General features: G+C 44.1%; 1 protein-coding gene across 3 annotated transcripts in view; it reads left to right on the top strand.

Annotated features, from left to right (window-relative positions):
* The first annotated feature begins 12105 nt into the window (after positions 1–12105).
* Positions 12106–13410, top strand: part of LHFPL2 (LHFPL tetraspan subfamily member 2) — a 187505-nt gene continuing 186200 nt past the window's right edge. For all 3 annotated transcript variants that reach the window (XM_037801492.1, XM_037801490.1, XM_037801489.1), the window contains exon 1: positions 12106–12467. The gene's annotated coding sequence lies outside the window, so the exon portion shown is untranslated. The remainder of the gene's footprint in view (positions 12468–13410) is intronic.

Raw genomic sequence — 13410 nt, 5'->3', positions numbered from 1 at the left:
TTACATGTCCCTATAATAATTGACAACGATATTTGATTCAACCTCCTAAAGAGAGACTTTCTCGGCCTCTCACAGACCTGTATCATGAAGTCCCCTGGGGGTACCTTTCCCACAGTCTGTTGACTGATATTTTTCATTTGGCTGGAAAGCATTCAAAACGCAAAAATTTATAGGTACTGTCTAATGGTGTAGTCTGAGTTACTGAGACTGAAGATGGTATCTTCTAGTACCTGAAGGCCTGTTCTTGGCTTGGGTACCAAGGAAAGTATAGCTGGGCCCAACTCCACAATTGGTTGGCAAAGGGAAGGATTTGACACTAGCTTTTAAAGTCCCCAGAAGGGAAGCTCCAGTTTTGCATATGACCTAGGGTCTTTTCCACTCACATGAAGGGCCCCTCACAGTCACCAAGCCCCACCCACAAACCCACCAGCTTGTCCCATGATTGCTGCCTCTGGGGCTGGCACAACCTGTCATGTATCACGCACCTGGGAAACCTGGCGGCAATCCTTGATTTCTCTTCCCCTCACTGCCCACCCAATTGGTGCTGCAAGCCCACTGCCATGGCACTTCCAGGGCCTTATCACAACTCTCCTAGGAGACCACGCCAGTCTCTCCATTCCTGCTCTCATTCCCATCCAGTCTGTCTCTTCACAGGGCAGCCAGAGTTATCTTTCAAAAACACAAACTGGGTCATTCCTGGGACTTAAAACTCTCAATGACTGGTGGGGGCCCTCTGTCTGAGCTCCTTAATAGGATTCATAGCCCTTGGTAGCCCCACTGAGAGCTACCCCCCCAGGTTAATTTCTTCTCATCTCTCCCTTTTCCTCTCCAGTGCTCTTCAGCCATGTACTCTCTGGTGCTTCTGTGCCATTGTACATTCAGTCCTATCTGTCTGAGTGTGCCTTCTACTTTTCACCTTATTAACTCCTATTTACCCCCAAAATAGCCCAAATATCATGACCCCCAGAGAACCTCCCCTACCCTCCCACCGTTTACCTGTTTTCAGTGCTGACGGGCTTCCTTGGCCCCTGTTCTTATCTTTAGCACAGCCTAGATCCTTCCATCTCAAAACCTGAGTGCCTCTAGTGGACTGGGACATGCAAATTCTGTATCCCTAGGCTTAGCATAGAGTTTAGGATTGTGTTATTAATAAATACTGTACATTACAGCTATTTATTTATTTCTGGTCCCATTGATGAACAAAGTATGCACTGATCTTCACTGAAATATCTCTACTCACTAGATTTTAAGCTCTGTGAGGATAGAGGCCAGGTTTAGTCATCTTGTATCCCCCCCTACACTCAGTAAGTGTTTAGCAAATGTTTACTGAAATCATTCCTGGTTGTTGATGGCTCAGCCACTTTTTCTTTCATTTTATTTTTATTCTTAATTTCTTCCTTTTTATTATTGAGATATATTTCACACACCATAAAATTCACTCCTTTAATGTATACAGTTTAGTGGGTTTTAGTATATTTACAGACTTGTGCAACATTACCACAATTTAATTTTAGAACATTTATATCACCTAAAAAGAAACACTGTACCCATTAGCAGTCACTCCGCATTTCCTTCTACTTTTCTACCCCCAGCCTTAGGCAATCACTGATCTATTCTCTCTATATATAGACTTGCCTATTCTAGACACTTGATATGAATGGATTAACACAATAAGTGGTCTTTTGAGACTGGCTTCTTTCATTTAGCATAATGTTTTCCAAGTTCATCTATGTCATTGCATGTATCAGTATTTCATTTCTTTTTATGGATGAATAATATTCTATTATAGTGATATAGCACATTTTGTTTATCCATTCATCAGGTGAAGAACATTTGGGCTGTTTCCATTTTCAGACAGAGTGATGCTATTATGAACATTCATGTACAAGTTATTTTTGAACACCTGTTTTTAGTTCTCTTGGGCATATACAGAGGAAAGGAATTTCGGGTCATTTAGTAATTTTGTGTTTAACTTTCTGAGGATCTGCCAAACTGTTTTCCAATGTGGCTGCACCACTGATAGTCCATCAGTAATGTATGAGAGTTCTAATGTCTCCATATCCTCATCAATGATTATTAACTGTCTTTTTTATTTTAGCCATCCAAGTAGGTACGAAGTGATATTCCTTGTGGTTTTGATTTGCATTTCCCTAATGAGTAATGATGTTGAACATCTTTTCATGGGATTGTTAGCCATTTGTACATTTTACTTGGAGAAATATCTATTCTGATCCTTTGCCCATTTTAAAATTGGGTCATTTGTCTTTTCTATTGTTGAGTTGTAAGGGCTCTTTATATATTTTGTATAAAAAGATTCTTGTCAGATATATGATTTGAAAATATTTCTCCCATTCTGAGGGTTGTCGTTTCACTTTCTTGATGGTGTCCCTTGTCGTACAAAATATTTTAGTTGTGATGAAGTTCAATTTATGTAGTTTTCCTTTTGTCACTTGTGCTTTTGGCATTGTATCTAAGACTAACCCAAGGACTCAAAGATTTAGCCCTATGCTTCTTCTAGGAGTTTTATAATTTTAGCTCTTACATTTAGGTCTATGATCCTTTTTGAATTAATTGTTTTTTGTATGGTGCATGTCCAGTTGTCCCAGCACTGTTTGTTGAAAAGACTATTCTTTCCCATTGTAATGTCTTGGAACCCTTGTTGAAAATCAGTTGACCATAAATGTGAGGGTTCATTTCTGAATTCCCAATTCTATTACATTGATCTATATGTCTATTCTTATGCTAGTACCTCACTGCCTTGCTTCTTATATAATTTTAAATAACCATACAGGAAAACTATGTGTTCTAGTTTGCTAATGCTGCCAGAATGCAAAACACCAGAGATGGATTGGCTTTTATAAAAGAGGGTTTATTTGGTTACACAGTTACAGTCTTAAGGCCATAAAGTGCCCAGGGTAACATATCAGCAATTGGGTACCTTCACTGGAGGATGGCCAATGGTGTCTGGAAAACCTCTGTCAGCTGGGAAGGCACATGGCCGGCGTCTGCTCCAAAGTTCTGGTTTCAAAACAGCTTTCTCCCAGGACATTCCTCTCTAGGCTGCCGCTCCTCAAAAATGTCACTCTTAGTTGCACTTGGGGTTTCTGTCCCCTCTTCGCTTCTCCGGAGCAAGAGTCTGCTTTCAACGGCCATCTTCAAAGTGTCTCTCATCTGCAGCTCCTGTGCTTTCTTCAATGTGTCCCTCTTGGTTGTAGCTCCTCTTCAAAACATCACTCACAGCTGCACTGAGTTCCCTCTGCCCATCAGCTCATTTATATGGCTCCACTGATCAAGGCCCACCCTGAATGGGTGGGGCCACACCTCCATGGAAATATCTCATCAGAGTTATCACCTACAGTTGGGTGGGGCACATTTCCATGCAAACAACCTAATTCAAATGTTCCAACTTAATCCCCACTAATAAGTCTGCCCCACAAGACTGCATCAAAGAATATGGCTTTTTCTGGGGGACATAATACATTCAAACCAGCACACTATGTAACTAGCAATTTAGGAAGAATGGTATCCTTGAACTGGGAGAAAATTCTTTTTCAAGAATATGGATGGCATGGAGAGGGAACTAACATTTCTTGAGCACCTACAATATGTTAGGCATTATAATACAGTGTAATAATAATTATGTAATAGTTATAACAATCTCATGCATTAAAGGCAAGGAGACTAAGGTTTAGAGAGGCTAAGTAACTGCCCTAAAATTACATAGTAAGTGGTGGAGGAAGTGGAATTTGTACATAATCCCTAGGATTCCAAAGTCCATGCTCTTTTCATAACAAAGAGATAAGGATTTTCTTATGCATATCTAGGAAACACAAACTGCATCTGAGGGCAGTGGAGAGACTTGATTTCATTAATATCAAACATTTTTCTCATGACATTCTAGAAAATTAAAAAGGCACTTGTAAATAGTTTGAGACAGCAGTCCAATAGGAAAATTTCACACAGTATTTAAAGACATCACTCTTCAACTATAAAACTAGTTTTATGGTTCATTTTCATTTCACAGCTTATGTTATTCTCATTTATATGACCTCAAAAGTGATTGAACATTATTTTCTGTAATTAGCACAGCACAATGACATTCTGTTGGAAGAACTAATCTCAGCTGTGTGGATTGGCCTTGTCCTTAATACTTGTTTTTGTTGAAAACCTTCCCAAGGTTGTTCTGAAATGAACACAGGTCATAGTTGTCAAATGAGTTCTATTTGAAACAGAAGATTCAGAATTCAGAGAGGGTTTGTGAAGTCAATGAAGAAGTGGCATTATTTTTGCATAGTTCCCTTAATACAAGGCTCCTTTATTTTTCCTTTCTTAATTGAGGGCACAGAGAGTACCCTCTGGATCCCAGAGTCTGGGAGGAAATTAAGTTTAGATAATGCAGTTTCAACCATGACAGAAAAACAGTCTAGACCATTCTGTCATCCCTTGTTAACTTCCCACCCTCACTGCTTCTGCAGGGAAGTTTATTGCTTTCTCTGAGTGAAGATGCTGCACTAAGATGTTTAGATTCTCCAGTCCCTCCTATGTAAGGATTCCCATGATTCAATTCCTCTTAGAAGTCAGTGCCAGGAAAAAGTTTGCCTGACTTGAAGAACAGCTGTGATTCTTTTACCAGATCATGAGAACTATATCATTCACTGTATGTCATTCTTGCCTTGGCTCTGAGAAGCCCAGAGCTAAATTCAATACCTGACCATGGTAAACTAGGACCCTGGTAAGATGATCTCTTGTCTTCCAGGTGATTTTTCATAATAAATTACCGGGTCCATTTGGAAGTAGGTATGGTACATGTTATAATCAATAATATCTCAATATTTTTCTCAACAGAAGATAATTTATCTTCCTACTTTAGCACTAAATGAAAATAGAGTACCCAAAGCAGCAATTTCTAGTTTTATAGATACACATTTTTTCTGCTTCTTGTTTCCAAGAAAAGGATTGGGAGAGAGAGTGAGTGAAAGAAAAATGTTCCTTGTGGCAAGGTTTTCAGATTGGAGATTAGGCTTTTCACTCTGGACCAGATTTAGGACAAGTGTCCTCTTCAACAATGCGAAAACAGCAGCCGTTTCCTCAACTTTTCATCTTAGCACTGCTATTGAGTCATAGAGAGTATTTTCCAAGTTTCATTGTAGGTACTAGTGAGAGTAATAGTAAAACCTTACCTCTTAGAGGCTATGAGAGTGAAACATAATTCATAATAGAAAAGATAAAGCTCTTGAAATCACAAGTCACGACCAGATGGACAGCATTATAGTTATAAAGACCCAAAGCACTCATTCTCAGGGTGATTTTATGTCTGTCATGAACATTGTGAATAAGCGAATCCCCCAAGCTTCTTAGTATTTTGTACTTCTTCCGAGAAAGATCTGTAATACAGGCAAATGTCTGTGAGTGAAGATTTGGAGTAAATGAAGTTTAATTGAATCTGCCAGTTACATGTTACTGAACAGCTAAGAATGTTGCAGAATTTGCATGCAATTTATAAAGCAATAGTAATGAAAAAAAATCTCACTGTATGGAAATTTCCTTCTCCCTTCAGGGGTAAGCTCAACTGGATGAGGGCCAGATGGATTTGTTTATGGTAGTGGTGACATAATAGGAGGAAATGAACGGAGCACCTTCTTGGGCTGAATTTTGCTAGAGTCAAATGGAGTCTAGTTTTGGAACTAGAAGCAGAAAAGCAAAGTACTCCAGTGGCCAGATTAAAACTATTGCTTCATGTATAGAAAAATTGAAGGCCAGGACCTAGAGAGTGTGGCTGGAGGATGAAAGTGGTCAACAGCCCTCAGTTTTTATCAGGATTGTTGAGAGTGCCCAAAGTTCTGTGTTCTCGATTCTTTTGCGACTTAGTTACTGTGAGCATTTTGAGAGTCATGTTTCTCTTTGGCTAGACTGCCATGTGGAAGGCATCCTTAATAGATCTAGGAGGAAAAATGAAGTCTTTTTTTTTTTTTAACAAAACATTGATATTTTCTTTATCAAGAGCCCATGGCCCTAAGGGTGCGCTGAGAGGAACAGAATGGTGAACTGTGGTGTGTGCATACAATGGAATACTGAGCAACTACGAGAAAGAGTGAAGCTGTGAGACACATGAAGTGAATGGATCCTGTAGACAGCCTGTTGAGTGAAGTACGCCAGAAACAAAGGCAAACACTATAATGTCTCACCAATATGGACTAACTAAAATGTGTAAACTCAGAATTGAATCTTAGAGCACAGCCTAACAGGGAAATGATTATTGTAATGGTCCCTTGATTGTAAGCTCTTACAGCAGTCAAATCTATTCCTGAATTGTAATGGCTATCTCCAAACTTGGAGATGTTGATCCCTTAATATATAACTTGATTGGTCTCTGGAACATTGGGTATGTGTGTTACACCTGAAACTCAGAGCTAGAGCTCAGCAGATATGAATATCAGTATTAATGCATACAGCAACTGTTAAAAAAAAAAAAAAAGCAAGCTGAAATAGAGCCCAGACTTCAATTAGAGACATGAATAAAGCAGATCTGGTTAATACTAGAGAAAATCAGGCCAAAGGTTAAAGGTTGAAACTGACTGTGTGTTAAAACTTCAACTTCCATGTGAGACCAAGGGAAGAGATGTTTATTTGGTGTAGGGTCTATACTTTCTAAACAGTATAACTTCTATAGTCAGTTTGTTCAAACACTACAATTACATGGAACTTTGAATAGGAAGTAAGTCTGTATAGATTAGAATGAAATAGCAACACATCCTAAAGTAATTTGGGTAGAGAATAAAAATATTTATTCAGGGCCCCCTGAAGAGCTGGGTGAGGATGCAGAGGTGTTGGAATTCCTCACCTGGATTGTTGCTGATGTTCTCACAAACATTGGGGTTGATGTGCTGAGCCCTCTGTCTTGAGGCTGGCCCCTACGAAGCTCATTGCTGCAAGAAGAGGCTAAATCTGCTTATAATTTTGCCTAAGAGTCTTCCCGATTGCCTCTTTGTGGCCCTCTCTCTCTAACTAAGCCACCTTTGCGGGTGATCTCGCTGCCCTTCCCCCTATGTTGGATCTGACTCTCAGGGGTGTAAATCTCCCTGGCACTGCAGGATATGACTCCCGGGGATGAATCTGGACCCGGCATTGTGAGATTGAGAACATCTTGACCAAAATGAAAGAAATAAAGCTTCAGTGGCTGAGAGATTTCAAACAGAGTCGAGAGGTCACTCTGGTGGACATTCTTAAGCACTATATTGATAACCCTTTTTAGGTGTTAATATATTGGAATAGCCAGTAGTAAATACCTGAAACTACCAAACTCCAATCCAGTAGACTTGACTGTCAAAGATGATTGTATGAAATGTAGCTTACAAGGAGAGACAGTGTGACTGTGAAAACCTTATGGATTGTACTTCCTTTATCCAGTGTATGGATGGATGAGTAGAAAAATGGGGACAAAACCTAAATGAAAAATAGGATGGGATGGGAGGGGGGATTTGGGTGTTCTTTTTTTTATTTTTATTTTTTATTTTTATTCTGATTCTTTCTGGTGTAAGGAAAATGTTCAAAAATAGATTGAGGTGATGAATGCACAACTATAGGATGGTACCATGAACAGCTGATTGTACACCATGGATGACTGTATGTGAATATATCTCAATAAAACTGGATTTAAAAAAAAAAGAGTCCATGGCCCTTCATGTCTAACTTGGTGCTACTGCTTTCCCCATTATGTTGTTACTGGAATATCCTGCATCCCCATTTGCACTGGTAATATTTGTTCTCAGTTGAAGACATTTCATTATCCTCATTTAACCAACAGCCTGGCATCTTGGTAATATGGGATCCGAGTGAGAATGGGGAAATTTCTTTTGTATTTACAGGCTTTATGTCCACCCTTGAGTTTAAAATGGCCAGTTGGAAGCAGAAATTGAGATATGACATTTCTAAGTCCATTGGGGTCTGTGGCCAAAAACGTACCTCCTGGAACTTTGCCTCATGTAGGATGATAGAGCCCTCTAAATCTTTGTTGAGGAAAATGGTGGATTCTTAGAATTTCAGCTGGCTTCTCTGCACGATTTCAACCCTGGGACAAAAAGGCAAGATGATCATTTTTAAGTGAATACTTTTTCACAGGATCCCAGGTGGGTGAACTGCATTTCTGCTAATTTCCTTGAAGAGATTATCAGCTTTAATAATTTAATATTTTATGTGATCTTCGAAATACATTGGTTTCTAAGTTGTGTCTAGCATTGACATTCTGTGATCATGTATAGATTTAGGAAAAATCTCTCTTCCAAAATGGGAAGCCATGGATTTGAGAGAGAGATTTTGAAGATGAATTGACAAATTTGAAGTTACTATTCAGTATGCTGACACTTAAGAAAACATCAGATGTTTTCTTTTCTGCATTAATGCATATTTATTTAAATTCCAAAAGTGTCACACTCAGGAATAATAGAACACAAAGTGTTAACATGAAAAAAAATCTGTCCCTGTTGATGCAAGGTATACTAGGTGGAGTATACCATCTAGGTGTTCAGAATAGAGTGATCTGCACAGGCAAGCAAGTACAGAATCCCAGTATTTTAGCCAGGCACCCCTGTAATTTTACCTTATGACCTGTCCAAATGGCTCATAATTATTTCCTTCCAAGGCCTCCTTGTCATTTGACCAAACTTTGCAGATTCCCTTTAATGTCTTATAATTTTCTCCTCACTTACGCCTCACAGTAAATGTCGTTTGAAAATTTGGGCTGAACCACAATGAGAGAAGCAGCTTTTATAATAACTCAAAGTTCCTGTTATTACCCTTCCTTCTCCAGCCCTGCCTTTTCAGAGAACTCAGCAGGGACTTTCTTCTTGAACCACATCTTTAGTGTCTCTTCCCTTCCCTATCCTTCCTTCCCTCCTCTCTCTTCCCTCTCTTCTCTCCCTCCCTATTTTGTCACGTTCCAGTATGTGAAATGTATCTACCCTTCAGATCTAAATTATCCTACTGGATAATTCTAATGATTTTAGTGCAAACAACCAAAAACATGGTTCTGAGAAAACTTTAGTTTTAGATCTCCCAAGTGGTTCTCCTCTGAATTCTATAACACAAGGTATAAAATGGGTAAAAACTACCTAATTTACATGTCCCACACTCCAGTGGATAAGTCATTGGTTTGTGAGTGTGATGGTTAAGTTCATGTGTCAATTTGGTTAGGTTATGGTGTTCAGTTTTTTAGTCAAGCAAGCACTGGCCTGATTGTTACTGTGAAGGTTTTTATTCTGTAAGTGGATTTGCATCTATAACCAATTGATTGTATCTAGGGCTGACTGCATCTACAATCAACAAAGGAGAGTACCCTCAGCAATGTGGGGAGTCTCCGCATCCAATAAAATAAGTTGGAGGTCTTAAACGCCAGAATTGAGGATTTCAGAAGTCAGAAAGAAGAAATTCTGACTTTACTTCAGCCAGCCAGCTTCTTCTGGAGAATTCAACTTCACCTTCAGCAGAGTTTCCAGCTTGCAGCCTGCCCTGTGGAATCTGAGTTGCCAATCCCCACAGCTGTGTGAGCCAATTCCTATAATAAATCTCTTTTTCTCTGTCGTATATTATTATCCTGTTGGTACTGTTTCTCTGGAGAACCACGGCTAATACAAACACATATTTAGTGTGCTAGATATTGTAGAAGATACAAAGATATAGGCTCAACCTTTGCCTTCAAAGAGATTAAAATAGAGATGAGACATAAATTCAAGCTCAATACATATGAGATATATATTACCACAGACGAATACAAAGCATCCAGTGTTTTATGTTCAAGTACCCGAGAGTCCATGAGGGCAGACATTTTTGTTTTTTCCTGTTTGTTCACTGATGTATCCCAGTGCCTAGAACCACCCTGGTAAATGCTCAATAGATGTTTGGAATAAATGAATGAATGAATGAATGAAGTACAGTCTATTCTTTTAGTACAGAGTTAAGTATAGTCTACTCTTTTATAAAGCGCATTCCTGTAAAAACAGTGTGTACAACACAAATCAACTCATGCATGATTGATGTGTAGGAAAGGATGTTAGTAAAATGGAGAAGTTGTGTTGGTTCAGATGCATTTGTTCCTATCACTTGAATATTTGGCAAGTCCAAGTAGCAGCTGAAAGCAAAATACACTAATACAGCAGAATGCATGGGGGTCTTGGAGAATACAGTGCTATGCCTGATGCCCATTCACCGCCCCCCCACCCCCGTTTTTTCTCTTGGCTTGGTTTGGTGATGAGGTCTAACTTGAAAGGGTTTCTTGGGGTGGGGAAATTCTCCTCTTATGTGTACATTTTGTTCTGATAACCCTAACTCAGTAGCCTCAAACAATCCTTATAATCCCTTTATCAGTTACCTTCTTTTATAAAAGAAAACGTCCTATATTTATATTTACTGTAATATTTACTAGGAATTTAACATGGCTTATAAATTCTGCTAGTATAATTTTTTGGTACGGTTACTGTTTTTGTTAGGGTTCTGGTTCCAATTTTACTCAGGTTTGGAGCTGTTTGTTTCTAACCCTATTTCTCCCAGAAGCCCTATTATTTCTATGGCGTGATTTCATAAAATGGAAAGAATACATCCTGAGATGGCAGAACTGTTGTACTACAAACTTCATTTTCAGTGAAGACAAGTGGGATTTGGCTGTGGGAGATGAAAGAGAGCATTCTGGTTCTCAGAAGAGCATCAGCAGCTACTCCCAAGTGGACAGGAGCCTGGAACTTTGGGGGAGGAGGGGAGGAGCCCTGGCTGGCCAGAGTGCCAGGCTCTGAGGAGTAAGTGGGGTGGGACCAGGTGTTGGATGGTTTTCAACAGAAAGGTCTTTAAGGAATACACATTTTTCTCTTTCAAAGTACCTCAGAGGGTTGCTAAATCAGGGAAATGGACTGTTGGAGTGGTGTTCTAGAACCACTAACCTGTAGGCACATGCGGATGGATTGAAGGGAAGGTGCAGGGACCTGGCTAGGAGGGCACTGAGGCCCTCAAGTCCCCAGAGAGCAAAGACCTGAAGGCAGCAGTGGGCCTGCAATGGATGAGGCGATCAGAGAGACATTAAAAAAGGAAGAACCAGTGGGGGCGGTTATTGGCAATGGAGGACAGAGGCCCAAAATCGACTCCTAGGGGCTGAGTCCTGGAGACTGATAGAGGTGTCTCAGACAGGGTATCCGAGAAGCTGGCGCAGGAGCAAGTTTGACAGGAAAAAAGACAGGAAGGGTTTGCTCGGCTCACCGCCGCCTCATAAGGAATATGGGCCTCTTAGATTCGTGGCCATTTAACTCAGTTCTTTGCTCCCAACCCCGGGGCGGGGGCGGAGCCTTAGTGAGTATCCTTTGTGGAAAAGGATGCCTTTTCAGACCGTCGGCTAAAGCTCTTTCGAAATTCATACTGAAACGGTATTTTGAGTGCAAGGGAGAATGTTTCAGGGCGCTAAGCATTCTATTAAACCAACGCTCTTTGGACTGTTCGCACTGAGTTCCCTCACCTAGAGACTCACCGAGCATGGAAACTTGCCCAGAGCCTCCTCTTGGGCTGGTGGTCCTGCCACTGGCGTCCCCGGCGTTCTCTCCGGGACAGGGGGGCGAGGATAGGGGTCCAGGCACCCCCACCCTACGCTCCGGTTTCTGATTCCCAGGGACGGCCGTAGACGCTCTTCCCGCTCCGGCCCCGGCGCCCCAGAGCCCGCTCCGAGGAAGGCGCGCGGCCTCTCACCCCGACTCCGACTTCGCCACACCCCCTCCCGGCCGGCCAGTGCGTGCCGCTCGGCACCACTGAGAGGGTTTCTCGAAACTGTCCCCGGAGGTTTCCCGCTGCAACTTCGGGGACCCTTGGACTCCAGGAGGCGCCGTCGCCGCCGCTGCCTGGCAGCGTCAGCGACCAGCACTCAGGCCCCCGGCCCTCCTGGGGATCCCCTTTAGCTAAACGCCTCCCGGGCGCCGCTAGACACTCCCCTCCCGAGGCCCGGCCTCGTCAGCCCGCCCCCGCCCCCGCCTCGCCCCGGGCCGCCCCGCCCCGCCCGTCCGCCGCGCCGGGAGAGCCCCGGGCCCCGACCCCTCCCCCCGGACGCCAGGCCCTAGAGGGGGACGGAGGCCGGCGCAGGCGGCGATGGTGACTGGGCAGCGGCGCTGGGCTGGGTCCTGGGCGAGGAGGCTCGGCGGCCTCTTTCTTTCTCTGCCTCCGCCCCTCTCTCTCCTCCCTCAGTGCTAGCCCCAGCAGCGGCGGCGGCCGAGGTTGGCGCTCTTGCCTCGTCTTCTCCTTCTCCTCCCCCACCCCGTGGACCCTCTCCCCTCCCCTCCCTCGCCCCCACCTCTTGCCGCCTCCTCCTCTCACTCCTGCTTCCTTCTCCTTCCCCGAGCCTCCGACCCGTGCACGGGAGAGGTGGCTGCAGGGACGCGTAACGGAAAGCCCGGGCTTGGAGAAGGCTGCAGGTTCGGAGCCGGAGACGCCGAGCCGGAGTTCCGGTGAGTTGTAGACTCGGGTCCAGCGCCTGCTGAGGGGAGGGAGAGCCCGCAGCCCCGTCCAGGTGGGGCCAGCGGCGCCTGGGAGGGACCCGGCACCGGGCGCACGCGGAGTGGTTGCGGCCGGCTGAGCCCCGGGTGCGTGCGCGGCGGGACGGCCACTGCCTTCGCCCGGGCTGGCGCGGGAACTTCGCTCTGGCCGGCTCGGAGCCCGCGGGGAGAGAAAGGGAGGACCATCCCCGGACCCGGCGGGGAGGTGCGGGAGGACGGGTGTTGGATGCTGGGAATGGGAAGGGAACGGCTGCTTCTGTTCCAATGCTGCGGTCGCCGGGAACAGACATGGAAAAAGTTGTGCCTGGAACTGCGTTTCCACGGGAAGCCGGCGCAGCCGAGGTCTGCCGCCGCCGTTCGCGGGCTTCGACTGTGGCGGCGACCGCGGGGACATGCCGTGCACCGGTCCTGGGCGCAGCTCGGCGCCGGGGTCGGGCGCGCCTGGTACCGCGCGCGGGGGTACGCTCAGTGGTCGCCCCTGCCGGGCCTGGTTTGCGGCGTGTGGGTCACACCGGCCACAGACGTCAGCTGCTCCTCAGAAGATCTGGGCAGCATTTTTGTGGGAAGCGCAGTGATTTAGGGTGCGGGCTGGAGAAGCTGGGCATGGAGTGGGGGAGTCCACATCTGGGATGGGTCGGAAGAACCCATGGGATGGATGGAGGACTGGGGAGACTCTGTGCGTGTATTTCTGGATGTTATCAGGCACAAAAGATTTCGTCTCCCCTTTCCATTCAGAGGTCCAGTGTCCTTTGAACTCGGAAAAGCAAAAAGGTTTTTCCAGTCCCGTTCACCGTTCTTTTATTTCGGGAGGGTTCTGTTTTTTTAGGAAAGTCCAAGAGCCGTTTCAATGAGAGTAAGACGAGAATAAAGACAAAGTCTTATCCCCCACCCCCAT

This window comes from Choloepus didactylus, chromosome 13 (genome assembly GCF_015220235.1).
Source record: "Choloepus didactylus isolate mChoDid1 chromosome 13, mChoDid1.pri, whole genome shotgun sequence".
Lineage (NCBI taxonomy): Eukaryota > Metazoa > Chordata > Mammalia > Pilosa > Megalonychidae > Choloepus > Choloepus didactylus.
The sequence above is the reverse complement of the archived record's forward strand: the minus strand, read 5'-3'. Positions and strand labels throughout refer to the sequence as shown.